This window comes from Bufo gargarizans, chromosome 2 (genome assembly GCF_014858855.1).
Source record: "Bufo gargarizans isolate SCDJY-AF-19 chromosome 2, ASM1485885v1, whole genome shotgun sequence".
NCBI classification, from domain to species: domain Eukaryota; kingdom Metazoa; phylum Chordata; class Amphibia; order Anura; family Bufonidae; genus Bufo; species Bufo gargarizans.
The window spans coordinates 232,444,688-232,459,352 of record NC_058081.1 but is presented as its reverse complement, the minus strand read 5'-3'; positions in this window follow the sequence as shown (position 1 = coordinate 232,459,352).

Below are 14,665 nucleotides of genomic sequence, written 5' to 3'. Positions count from 1 at the left end.
CTACTGTGTATTTCCAAGTCTAATTCTGGCACTAAACCCATACCTGTCACCCAGCGCCTAAATACTAGGCCTCAAATTTATATCCAGCTAAATCTGTCCCTAGTGCTGTAGCTGGGCGAGTTATTTAGTGTCCGTTCAAGCACATTTCTTGTTCTGGGTTGAAATACAATTCCCAATTTAGCAATTTCATAATTTAGTCGTTTCTGCTATATCAGAGCTATTTGAAATCTATCCCTAAAAGGGTAGATCATATTGAAGGTGCACATAGGGTCATTCAGAATAACTTCACACACACGCTTCTGTGCATTTCCAAGTCTAATTCTGTCACTAAATCCATACCGGTCACCCAGCGCCTAAATACTAGGCCTCAAATTTATATCCCGCTGAATTTGAATACAATACATTGGGCCAAATAATATATTTGTTGTTGTGGTGAACCATAACAATGAGAAAAACATCTAGTAAGGGACGCGGACGTGGACATGGTCGTGGTGGTGTTAGTGGACCCTCTGGTGCTGGGAGAGGACGTGGCCGTTCTGCCACATCCACACGTCCTAGTGTACCAACTACCTCAGGTCCCAGTAGCCGCCAGAATTTACAGCGATATATGGTGGGGCCCAATGCCGTTCTAAGGATGGTAAGGCCTGAGCAGGTACAGGCATTAGTCAATTGGGTGGCCGACAGTGGATCCAGCACGTTCACATTATCTCCCACCCAGTCTTCTGCAGAAAGCGCACAGATGGCGCCTGAAAACCAACCCCATCAGTCTGTCACATCACCCCCATGCATACCAGGGAAACTGTCTCAGCCTCAAGTTATGCAGCAGTCTCTTATGCTGTTTGAAGACTCCGCTGGCAGGGTTTCCCAAGGGCATCCACCTAGCCCTTCCCCAGCGGTGAAAGACATAGAATGCACTGACGCACAACCACTTATGTTTCCTGATGATGAGGACATGGGAATACCACCTCAGCATGTCTCTGATGATGACGAAACACAGGTGCCAACTGCTGCGTCTTTCTGCAGTGTGCAGACTGAACAGGAGGTCAGGGATCAAGACTGGGTGGAAGACGATGCAGGGGACGATGAGGTCCTAGACCCCACATGGAATGAAGGTCGTGCCACTGACTTTCACAGTTCGGAGGAAGAGGCAGTGGTGAGACCGAGCCAACAGCGTAGCAAAAGAGGGAGCAGTGGGCAAAAGCAGAACACCCGCCGCCAAGAGACTCCGCCTGCTACTGACCGCCGCCATCTGGGACCGAGCACCCCAAAGGCAGCTTCAAGGAGTTCCCTGGCATGGCACTTCTTCAAACAATGTGCTGACGACAAGACCCGAGTGGTTTGCACGCTGTGCCATCAGAGCCTGAAGCGAGGCATTAACGTTCTGAACCTGAGCACAACCTGCATGACCAGGCACCTGCATGCAAAGCATGAACTGCAGTGGAGTAAACACCTTAAAACCAAGGAAGTCACTCAGGCTCCCCCTGCTACCTCTTCTGCTGCTGCCGCCTCGGCCTATTCTGCTGCTGCCGCCTCGGCCTCTTCCTCCGCCTCTGGAGGAACGTTGGCACCTGCCGCCCAGCAAACAGGGGATGTACCACCAACACCACCACCACCACCTCCGTCACCAAGCGTCTCAACCATGTCACACGCCAGCGTTCAGCTCTCCATCTCACAAACATTTGATAGAAAGCGTAAATTCCCACCTAGCCACCCTCGATCCCTGGCCCTGAATGCCAGCATTTCTAAACTACTGGCCTATGAAATGCTGTCATTTAGGCTGGTGGACACAGACAGCTTCAAACAGCTCATGTCGCTTGCTGTCCCACAGTATGTTGTTCCCAGCCGGCACTACTTCTCCAAGAGAGCCGTGCCTTCCCTGCACAACCAAGTATCCGATAAAATCAAGTGTGCACTGCGCAACGCCATCTGTGGCAAGGTCCACCTAACCACAGATACGTGGACCAGTAAGCACGGCCAGGGACGCTATATCTCCCTAACTGCACACTGGGTAAATGTAGTGGCAGCTGGGCCCCAGGCGGAGAGCTGTTTGGCGCACGTCCTTCCGCCGCCAAGGATCGCAGGGCAACATTCTTTGCCTCCTGTTGCCACCTCCTCCTTCTCGGCTTCCTCCTCCTCTTCTTCCACCTGCTCATCCAGTCAGCCACACACCTTCACCACCAACTTCAGCACAGCCCGGGGTAAACGTCAGCAGGCCATTCTGAAACTCATATGTTTGGGGGACAGGCCCCACACCGCACAGGAGTTGTGGCGGGGTATAGAACAACAGACCGACGAGTGGTTGCTGCCGGTGAGCCTCAAGCCCGGCCTGGTGGTGTGTGATAATGGGCGAAATCTCGTTGCAGCTCTGGGACTAGCCAATTTGACGCACATCCCTTGCTTGGCGCATGTGCTGAATTTGGTGGTGCAGAAGTTCATTCACAACTACCCCGACATGTCAGAGCTGCTGCATAAAGTGCGGGCCGTCTGTTCGCGCTTCCGGCGTTCACATCCTGCTGCTGCTCGCCTGTCTGCGCTACAGCGTACCTTCGGCCTTCCCGCTCACCGCCTCATATGCGACGTGCCCACCAGGTGGAACTCCACCTTGCACATGCTGGACAGACTGTGCGAGCAGCAGCAGGCCATAGTGGAGTTTCAGCTGCAGCACGCACGGGTCAGTCGCACTACAGAACAGCACCACTTCACCACCAATGACTGGGCCTCCATGCGAGACCTGTGTGCCCTGTTGCGCTGTTTCGAGTACTCCACCAACATGGCCAGTGGCGATGACACCGTTATCAGCGTTACAATACCACTTCTATGTCTCCTTGAGAAAACACTTAGGGCGATGATGGAAGAGGAGGTGGCCCAGGAGGAGGAGGAGGAGGAGGAAGAGGGGTCATTTTTAGCACTTTCAGGCCAGTCTCTTCGAAGTGACTCAGAGGGAGGTTTTTGGCAACAGCAGAGGCCAGGTACAAATGTGGCCAGCCAGGGCCCACTACTGGAGGACGAGGAGGACGAGGATGAGGAGGAGGTGGAGGAGGATGAGGATGAAGCATGGTCACAGCGGGGTGGCACCCAACGCAGCTCGGGTCCATCACTGGTGCGTGGCTGGGGGGAAAGGCAGGACGATGACGATACGCCTCCCACAGAGGACAGCTTGTCCTTACCCCTGGGCAGCCTGGCACACATGAGCGACTACATGCTGCAGTGCCTGCGCAACGACAGCAGAGTTGCCCACATTTTAACCTGTGCGGACTACTGGGTTGCCACCCTGCTGGATCCACGCTACAAAGACAATGTGCCCACCTTACTTCCTGCACTGGAGCGTGATAGGAAGATGCGCGAGTACAAGCGCACGTTGGTAGACGCGCTACTGAGAGCATTCCCAAATGTCACAGGGGAACAAGTGGAAGCCCAAGGCCAAGGCAGAGGAGGAGCAAGAGGTCGCCAAGGCAGCTGTGTCACGGCCAGCTCCTCTGAGGGCAGGGTTAGCATGGCAGAGATGTGGAAAACTTTTGTCAACACGCCACAGCTAACTGCACCACCACCTGATACGCAACGTGTTAGCAGGAGGCAACATTTCACTAACATGGTGGAACAGTACGTGTGCACACCCCTCCACGTACTGACTGATGGTTCGGCCCCATTCAACTTCTGGGTCTCTAAATTGTCCACGTGGCCAGAGCTAGCCTTTTATGCCTTGGAGGTGCTGGCCTGCCCGGCAGCCAGCGTTTTGTCTGAACGTGTATTCAGCACGGCAGGGGGCGTCATTACAGACAAACGCAGCCGCCTGTCTACAGCCAATGTGGACAAGCTGACGTTCATAAAAATGAACCAGGCATGGATCCCACAGGACCTGTCCGTCCCTTGTCCAGATTAGACATTAACTACCTCCCCATAACCATATATTATTGGACTCCAGGGCACTTCCTCATTCAATCCTATTTTTATTTTCATTTTACCATTATATTGCGAGGCTACCCAAAGTTGAATGAACCTCTCCTCTGCCTGTGTGCTAGGCCTAAATATATGCCAATGGACTGTTGCAGTGGTGGCTGACGTGAAGCCTCATTCTCTGCTATGACATGCAGACTGATTCTCTGCTGACATGAAGACAGATTCTCTGTTACGGGACCTCTCTGCTCTGCCTGTGTGCTAGGCCTAAATATATGCCAATGGACTGTTGCAGTGGTGGCTGACGTGAAGCCTCATTCTCTGCTATGACATGCAGACTGATTCTCTGCTGACATGAAGCCAGATTGTCTGTTACGGGACCTCTCTGCTCTGCCTGTGTGCTAGGCCTAAATATATGCCAATGGACTGTTGCAGTGGTGGCTGACGTGAAGCCTGATTCTCTGCTATGACATGCAGACTGATTCTCTGCTGACATGAAGCCAGATTGTCTGTTACGGGACCTCTCTGCTCTGCCTGTGTGCTAGGCCTAAATATATGCCAATGGACTGTTGCAGTGGTGGGTGACGTGAAGCCTCATTCTCTGCTATGACATGCAGACTGATTCTCTGCTGACATGAAGACAGATTCTCTGTTACGGGACCTCCCTCCTCTGCCTGGGTGCTGGGCCTAAATATATGCCAATGGACTGTTGCAGTGGTGGCTGACATGAAGCCTGATTCTCTGCTATGACATGCAGACTAATTCTCTGCTGACATGAAGCCAGATTGTCTGTTACGGGACCTCTCTCCTCTGCCTGGGTGCTGGGCCTAAATTTATGACAATGGACTGTTGCAGTGGTGGCTGACGTGAAGCCTCATTCTCTGCTATGACATGCAGACTAATTCTCTGCTGACATGAAGACAGATTCTCTGTTACGGGACCTCTCTCCTCTGCCTGGGTGCCGGGGCCTAAATATCTGAGAATGGACTGTTCCAGTGGTGGGTGACGGGAAGCCAGATTCTCTGCTATGGAACCTCTCTCCAATTGATTTTGGTTAATTTTTATTTATTTAATTTTTATTTTAATTCATTTCCCTATCCACATTTGTTTGCAGGGGATTTACCTACATGTTGCTGCCTTTTGCAGCCCTCTAGCTCTTTCCTGGGCTGTTTTACAGCCTTTTTAGTGCCGAAAAGTTCGGGTCCCCATTGACTTCAATGGGGTTCGGGTTCGGGACGAAGTTCGGATCGGGTTCGGATCCCGAACCCGAACATTTCCGGGATGTTCGGCCGAACTTCTCGAACCCGAACATCCAGGTGTTCGCTCAACTCTAGCAGCACTCCAAGGATTAAATGAAAAAACAATCACCTTTTATTCACCCATATGGGCAGCGCAACGTTTCGGCTCAGCACTAGAGCCTTTCTCAAGCATTCTGCTTCAGAAAGGCTCTAGTGCTGAGCCGAAACGTTGTGTTGCCTATTTTTGATATTATATATATATATAGAGAGAGAGAGAGAGAGAGAGAGAGAGAGAGAGACATAAGGTGGAAGCAAAGATTAAAATAATCAATGAACAAACATCAAAATAAACAAAAACAGTATTAGGTTTTTGGGAAAAAATATGCTAAATAACTTTCCTTCCAAAAGAAATAGAAAGCTTTACCTCTCTGAAGATGAAAGATGTGCTAATTTGCACCTACTTTTCTCAGAAACTCGAGGGAGTGTTGCCTGGACCACAATACGCTTCCCCCATACTTGGTGATCTCCATAAAGAAAAATAATACCCCCCAGAACCCCACTAAGGCCTCTCAGGCAGCTAAATTAATTCTCTCTGCTGAGCTCTGCTAAAAAAAAAAAAAAAAGTAGCTGTTTGCTAGTATGAGACGCTCATTTTTTTTTTTCCTTTTGAAAGTAAGTCTGGTTTGCACATCGCTTTTCCAGAGGAGTGTTATGCATTTAAAATTCAAATAAAAGAGAAAAAAGTTGGGATTGCACATACCCATGCTTTGCAGTGATCTATTACTGCTTCTCAGTGTAAGGCCTCATGCAGCGTATTTTTTCAGTGTCAGTAATTTGGCTTCAGTGGTTCGTGTCCGATTTTGCTTCAGTTGTGTTTCCTTGTGTCTTCCTTTTTCTTGTCTGACAGGGAAAAAAAAGGAAGGTTAATGAAAAGTGTAATTTTATTGCACCAAGGTCTTGTAGAAAAAAACTGACACGGACACGGATGACATACCAGTTGTGCATCCGCACCAAGTGAATATATTTTAAATGCTATGTACACCTTTGGGGGCATTAATTTTATTATTGCATTGTACTTATTTTGAGCTAAAAATAATTTTTTCAATTGGTCTTTATTAACAATATGGAATCCTTTTTTGTGTACATAGCTGACATGCTCTACTACCTGCCTATGCATTTTGTCTCTTTTCCGTCATCTGGGGAGCAGACAGACTCCTTATCTCTAGGAGTTATAGAATAGTTGGAGTGGCACTGCACTGACATTGTAAATCCCTATTTATTTAATGTGGCTTAAATAAGTGTGTGTGACCTCTTAGTAGTTTAGAGATAAGGTTTATTAGATGACTAGCACAAAGTAAAAGTGAAAGTACCAGTCACACCTGGTGACAGAATGGCTCAATGTTTTTAATAAAATAGGATTTTTAGCCAAGAATGAGTAAAATATAATCATAAGCAAAAACTGCCTCCAAAGGTGTACAAAGCCTTTAAAAGCTCACCATGTGGTCTCAGGAACTACAAACTGGGACATAGTAAGAGTTTATTAACCCTTCTGCAATCTCCAGCTAATTATCTGCAACTGGGGCAAATGGGAGGAGTGCCGATTAGAGTTGAGCGAACACCTGGATGTTCGGGTTCGAGAAGTTCGGCCGAACATCCCGGAAATGTTCGGGTTCGGGATCCGAACCCGATCCGAACTTCGTCCCGAACCCGAACCCCATTGAAGTCAATGGGGACCCGAACTTTTCGGCACTAAAAAGGCTGTAAAACAGCCCAGGAAAGAGCTAGAGGGCTGCAAAAGGCAGCAACATGTAGGTAAATCCCCTGCAAACAAATGTGGATAGGGAAATGAATTAAAATAAAAATTAAATAAATAAAAATTAACCAAAATCAATTGGAGAGAGGTTCCATAGCAGAGAATCTGGCTTCCCGTCACCCACCACTGGAACAGTCCATTCTCAGATATTTAGGCCCCGGCACCCAGGCAGAGGAGAGAGGTCCCGTAACAGAGAATCTGTCTTCATGTCAGCAGAGAATTAGTCTGCATGTCATAGCAGAGAATGAGGCTTCACGTCAGCCACCACTGCAACAGTCCATTGGCATATATTTAGGCCCAGCACACACACAGGCAGAGGAGAGAGGTCCCGTAACAGAGAATCTGGCTTCATGTCAGCAGAGAATCAGTCTGCATGTCATAGCAGAGAATCAGGCTTCACGTCAGCCACCACTGCAACAGTCCATTGTCATAAATTTAGGCCCAGCACCCAGGCAGAGGAGAGAGGTCCCGTAACAGAGAATCTGGCTTCATGTCAGCAGAGAATCAGTCTTCATATCATAGCAGAGAATCAGGCTTCACGTCACCCACCACTGTAAGAGTCAATTTTCATAAATTTAGGCCCAGAACCCAGGCAGAGGAGAAAGGTCCCGTAACAGACAATCTGGCTTCATGTCAGCAGAGAATCAGTCTTCATATCATAGCAGAGAATCAGGCTTCACGTCACCCACTACTGTAAGAGTCAATTTTCATAAATTTAGGCCCAGAACCCAGGCAGAGGAGAAAGGTCCCGTAACAGACAATCTGGCTTCATGTCAGCAGAGAATCAGTCTTCATATCATAGCAGAGAATCAGGCTTCACGTCACCCACCACTGTAAGAGTCAATTTTCATAAATTTAGGCCCAGAACCCAGGCAGAGGAGAAAGGTCCCGTAACAGACAATCTGGCTTCATGTCAGCAGAGAATCAGTCTTCATATCATAGCAGAGAATCAGGCTTCACGTCACCCACCACTGTAAGAGTCCATTTTCATAAATTTAGGCCCAGAACCCAGGCAGAGGAGAAAGGTCCCGTAACAGACAATCTGGCTTCATGTCAGCAGAGAATCAGTCTTCATATCATAGCAGAGAATCAGGCTTCACGTCACCCACCACTGTAAGAGTCAATTTTCATAAATTTAGGCCCAGAACCCAGGCAGAGGAGAAAGGTCCCGTAACAGACAATCTGGCTTCATGTCAGCAGAGAATCAGTCTTCATATCATAGCAGAGAATCAGGCTTCACGTCACCCACCACTGTAAGAGTCAATTTTCATAAATTTAGGCCCAGAACCCAGGCAGAGGAGAAAGGTCCCGTAACAGACAATCTGGCTTCATGTCAGCAGAGAATCAGTCTTCATATCATAGCAGAGAATCAGGCTTCACGTCACCCACCACTGTAAGAGTCAATTTTCATAAATTTAGGCCCAGAACCCAGGTAGAGGAGAAAGGTCCCGTAACAGACAATCTGGCTTCATGACAGCAGAGAATCAGTCTGCATGTCATAGCAGAGAATCAGGCTTCACGTCAGCCACCACTGCAACAGTCCATTGTCATAAATTTAGGCCCAGCACCCAGGCAGAGGAGAGAGGTCCCGTAAAAGAGGATCTGGCTTCATGTCAGCAGAGAATCAGTCTGCATGTCATAGCAGAGAATCAGGCTTCACGTCAGCCACCACTGCAACAGTCCATTGTCATAAATTTAGGCCCAGCACCCAGGCAGAGGAGAGAGGTCCCGTAACAGAGGATCTGGCTTCATGTCAGCAGAGAATCAGTCTGCATGTCATAGCAGAGAATCAGGCTTCACGTCAGCCACCACTGCAACAGTCCATTGTCATAAATTTAGGCCCAGCACCCAGGCAGAGGAGAGAGGTCCCGTAACAGACAATCTGGCTTCATGTCAGCAGAGAATTAGTCTGCATGTCATAGCAGAGAATCAGGCTTCATGTCAGCCACCACTGCAACAGTCCATTGGCATATATTTAGGCCTAGCACACAGGCAGAGGAGAGGTTCATTCAACTTTGGGTAGCATCGCAATATAATGGTAAAATGAAAATAAAAATAGGATTGAATGAGGAAGTGCCCTGGAGTCCAATAATATATGGTTATGGGGAGGTAGTTAATGTCTAATCTGGACAAGGGACGGACAGGTCCTGTGGGATCCATGCCTGGTTCATTTTTATGAACGTCAGCTTGTCCACATTGGCTGTAGACAGGCGGCTGCGTTTGTCTGTAATGACGCCCCCTGCCGTGCTGAATACACGTTCAGACAAAACGCTGGCTGCCGGGCAGGCCAGCACCTCCAAGGCATAAAAGGCTAGCTCTGGCCACGTGGACAATTTAGAGACCCAGAAGTTGAATGGGGCCGAACCATCAGTCAGTACGTGGAGGGGTGTGCACACGTACTGTTCCACCATGTTAGTGAAATGTTGCCTCCTGCTAACACGTTGCGTATCAGGTGGTGGTGCAGTTAGCTGTGGAGTGTTGACAAAAGTTTTCCACATCTCTGCCATGCTAACCCTGCCCTCAGAGGAGCTGGCCGTGACACAGCTGCCTTGGCGACCTCTTGCTCCTCCTCTGCCTTGGCCTTGGGCTTCCACTTGTTCCCCTGTGACATTTGGGAATGCTCTCAGTAGCGCGTCTACCAACGTGCGCTTGTACTCGCGCATCTTCCTATCACGCTCCAGTGCAGGAAGTAAGGTGGGCACATTGTCTTTGTAGCGTGGATCCAGCAGGGTGGCAACCCAGTAGTCCGCACAGGTTAAAATGTGGGCAACTCTGCTGTCGTTGCGCAGGCACTGCAGCATGTAGTCGCTCATGTGTGCCAGGCTGCCCAGGGGTAAGGACAAGCTGTCCTCTGTGGGAGGCGTATCGTCATCGTCCTGCCTTTCCCCCCAGCCACGCACCAGTGATGGACCCGAGCTGCGTTGGGTGCCACCCCGCTGTGACCATGCTTCATCCTCATCCTCCTCCACCTCCTCCTCATCCTCGTCCTCCTCGTCCTCCAGTAGTGGGCCCTGGCTGGCCACATTTGTACCTGGCCTCTGCTGTTGCAAAAAACCTCCCTCTGAGTCACTTCGAAGAGACTGGCCTGAAAGTGCTAAAAATGACCCCTCTTCCTCATCCTCCTCCTCCTCCTCCTGGGCCACCTCCTGTTCCATCATCGCCCTAAGTGTTTTCTCAAGGAGACATAGAAGTGGTATTGTAACGCTGATAACGGTGTCATCGCCACTGGCCATGTTGGTGGAGTACTCGAAACAGCGCAACAGGGCACACAGGTCTCGCATGGAGGCCCAGTCATTGGTGGTGAAGTGGTGCTGTTCTGTAGTGCGACTGACCCGTGCGTGCTGCAGCTGAAACTCCACTATGGCCTGCTGCTGCTCGCACAGTCTGTCCAGCATGTGCAAGGTGGAGTTCCACCTGGTGGGCACGTCGCATATGAGGCGGTGAGCGGGAAGGCCGAAGTTACGCTGTAGCGCAGACAGGCGAGCAGCGGCAGGATGTGAACGCCGGAAGCGCGAACAGACGGCCCGCACTTTATGCAGCAGCTCTGACATGTCGGGGTAGTTGTGAATGAACTTCTGCACCACCAAATTCAGCACATGCGCCAAGCAAGGGATGTGCGTCAAATTGGCTAGTCCCAGAGCTGCAACGAGATTTCGCCCATTATCACACACCACCAGGCCGGGCTTGAGGCTCACCGGCAGCAACCACTCGTCGGTCTGTTGTTCAATACCCCGCCACAACTCCTGTGCGGTGTGGGGCCTGTCCCCCAAACATATGAGTTTCAGAATGGCCTGCTGACGTTTACCCCGGGCTGTGCTGAAGTTGGTGGTGAAGGTGTGTGGCTGACTGGATGAGCAGGTGGAAGAAGAGGAGGAGGAAGCCGAGAAGGAGGAGGTGGCAACAGGAGGCAAAGAATGTTGCCCTGCGATCCTTGGCGGCGGCAGGACGTGCGCCAAACAGCTCTCCGCCTGGGGCCCAGCTGCCACTACATTTACCCAGTGTGCAGTTAGGGAGATATAGCGTCCCTGGCCGTGCTTACTGGTCCACGTATCTGTGGTTAGGTGGACCTTGCTACAGATGGCGTTGCGCAGTGCACACTTGATTTTATCGGATACTTGGTTGTGCAGGGAAGGCACGGCTCTCTTGGAGAAGTAGTGCCGGCTGGGAACAACATACTGTGGGACAGCAAGCGACATGAGCTGTTTGAAGCTGTCTGTGTCCACCAGCCTAAATGACAGCATTTCATAGGCCAGTAGTTTAGAAATGCTGGCATTCAGGGCCAGGGATCGAGGGTGGCTAGGTGGGAATTTACGCTTTCTATCAAATGTTTGTGAGATGGAGAGCTGAACGCTGGCGTGTGACATGGTTGAGACGCTTGGTGACGGAGGTGGTGGTGGTGGTGTTGGTGGTACATCCCCTGTTTGCTGGGCGGCAGGTGCCAACGTTCCTCCAGAGGCGGAGGAAGAGGCCGAGGCGGCAGCAGCAGAATAGGCCGAGGCGGCAGCAGCAGAAGAGGTAGCAGGGGGAGCCTGAGTGACTTCCTTGGTTTTAAGGTGTTTACTCCACTGCAGTTCATGCTTTGCATGCAGGTGCCTGGTCATGCAGGTTGTGCTCAGGTTCAGAACGTTAATGCCTCGCTTCAGGCTCTGATGGCACAGCGTGCAAACCACTCGGGTCTTGTCGTCAGCACATTGTTTGAAGAAGTGCCATGCCAGGGAACTCCTTGAAGCTGCCTTTGGGGTGCTCGGTCCCAGATGGCGGCGGTCAGTAGCAGGCGGAGTCTCTTGGCGGCGGGTGTTCTGCTTTTGCCCACTGCTCCCTCTTTTGCTACGCTGTTGGCTCGGTCTCACCACTGCCTCTTCCTCCGAACTGTGAAAGTCAGTGGCACGACCTTCATTCCATGTGGGGTCTAGGACCTCATCGTCCCCTGCATCGTCTTCCACCCAGTCTTGATCCCTGACCTCCTGTTCAGTCTGCACACTGCAGAAAGACGCAGCAGTTGGCACCTGTGTTTCGTCATCATCAGAGACATGCTGAGGTGGTATTCCCATGTCCTCATCATCAGGAAACATAAGTGGTTGTGCGTCAGTGCATTCTATGTCTTTCACCGCTGGGGAAGGGCTAGGTGGATGCCCTTGGGAAACCCTGCCAGCGGAGTCTTCAAACAGCATAAGAGACTGCTGCATAACTTGAGGCTGAGACAGTTTCCCTGGTATGCATGGGGGTGATGTGACAGACTGATGGGGTTGGTTTTCAGGCGCCATCTGTGCGCTTTCTGCAGAAGACTGGGTGGGAGATAATGTGAACGTGCTGGATCCACTGTCGGCCACCCAATTGACTAATGCCTGTACCTGCTCAGGCCTTACCATCCTTAGAACGGCATTGGGCCCCACCATATATCGCTGTAAATTCTGGCGGCTACTGGGACCTGAGGTAGTTGGTACACTAGGACGTGTGGATGTGGCAGAACGGCCACGTCCTCTCCCAGCACCAGAGGGTCCACTAACACCACCACGACCATGTCCACGTCCGCGTCCCTTACTAGATGTTTTTCTCATTGTTATGGTTCACCACAACAACAAATATATTATTTGGCCCAATGTATTGTATTCAAATTCAGCGGGATATAAATTTGAGGCCTAGTATTTAGGCGCTGGGTGACCGGTATGGATTTAGTGACAGAATTAGACTTGGAAATGCACAGAAGCGTGTGTGTGAAGTTATTCTGAATGACCCAATGTGCACCTTGAATATTATATACCCTTTTTGGGATAGATTTCAAATAGCTCTGATATAGCAGGAACCACTAAATTATGAAATTGCTAAATTGGGAATTGTACTTCAACCCAGAACAAAAAATGTGCTTTGACGGGCACTAAATAACTTTCCCAGCTACAACAGGACAGCGGTAACGAGAGATTTAGAGGGATTTAAATTTGAGGCCTAGTATTTAGGCGCTGGGTGACAGGTATGGGTTTAGTGACAGAATTAGACTTGGAAATACACAGTAGCGGGTGTGTGTGAAGTTATTCTGAATGACCCAATGTGCACCTTCAATATTATATACCCTTTTAGGGATAGATTTCAAATAGCTCTGATATAGCAGAACCACTAAATTATGAAATTGCTAAATTGGGAATTGTACTTCAACCCAGAACAAAAAATGTGCTTTGACGGACACTAAATATCTTGCCCAGCAACAACAGTACAGCGGGGTAACGAGAGATTTAGCGGGATATAAATTTGAGGCCTAGTATTTAGGCGCTGGGTCACCGGTATGGATTTAGTGACAGAATTAGACTTGGAAATGCACAGAAGCGTGTGTGTGAAGTTATTCTGAATGACCCTATGTGCACCTTCAATATTATATACCCTTTTAGGGATAGATTTCAAATAGCTCTGATATAGCAGAAACCACTAAATTATGAAATTGCTAAATTGGGAATTGTACTTCAACCCAGAACAAAAAATGTGCTTTGACGGACACTAAATATCTTGCCCAGCAACAACAGTACAGCGGTGGGTAACGAGAGATTTAGAGGGATTTAAATTTGAGGCCTAGTATTTAGGCGCTGGGTCACCGGTATGGATTTAGTGACAGAATTAGACTTGGAAATGCACAGAAGCGTGTGTGTGAAGTTATTCTGAATGACCCTATGTGCACCTTCAATATTATATACCCTTTTAGGGATAGATTTCAAATAGCTCTGATATAGCAGAAACCACTAAATTATGAAATTGCTAAATTGGGAATTGTACTTCAACCCAGAACAAAAAATGTGCTTTGACGGACACTAAATATCTTGCCCAGCAACAACAGTACAGCGGTGGGTAACGAGAGATTTAGAGGGATTTAAATTTGAGGCCTAGTATTTAGGCGCTGGGTCACCGGTATGGATTTAGTGACAGAATTAGACTTGGAAATGCACAGAAGCGTGTGTGTGAAGTTATTCTGAATGACCCTATGTGCACCTTCAATATTATATACCCTTTTAGGGATAGATTTCAAATAGCTCTGATATAGCAGAAACCACTAAATTATGAAATTGCTAAATTGGGAATTGTACTTCAACCCAGAACAAAAAATGTGCTTTGACGGACACTAAATATCTTGCCCAGCAACAACAGTACAGCGGTGGGTAACGAGAGATTTAGAGGGATTTAAATTTGAAGGCCTAGTATTTAGGCGCTGGGTCACCGGTATGGATTTAGTGACAGAATTAGACTTGGAAATGCACAGAAGCGTGTGTGTGAAGTTATTCTGAATGACCCTATGTGCACCTTCAATATTATATACCCTTTTAGGGATAGATTTCAAATAGCTCTGATATAGCAGAAACCACTAAATTATGAAATTGCTAAATTGGGAATTGTACTTCAACCCAGAACAAAAAATGTGCTTTGACGGACACTAAATATCTTGCCCAGCAACAACAGTACAGCGGTGGGTAACGAGAGATTTAGAGGGATTTAAATTTGAGGCCTAGTATTTAGGCGCTGGGTCACCGGTATGGATTTAGTGACAGAATTAGACTTGGAAATGCACAGAAGCGTGTGTGTGAAGTTATTCTGAATGACCCTATGTGCACCTTCAATATTATATACCCTTTTAGGGATAGATTTCAAATAGCTCTGATATAGCAGAAACCACTAAATTATGAAATTGCTAAATTGGGAATTGTACTTCAACCCAGAACAAAAAATGTGCTTTGACGGACAC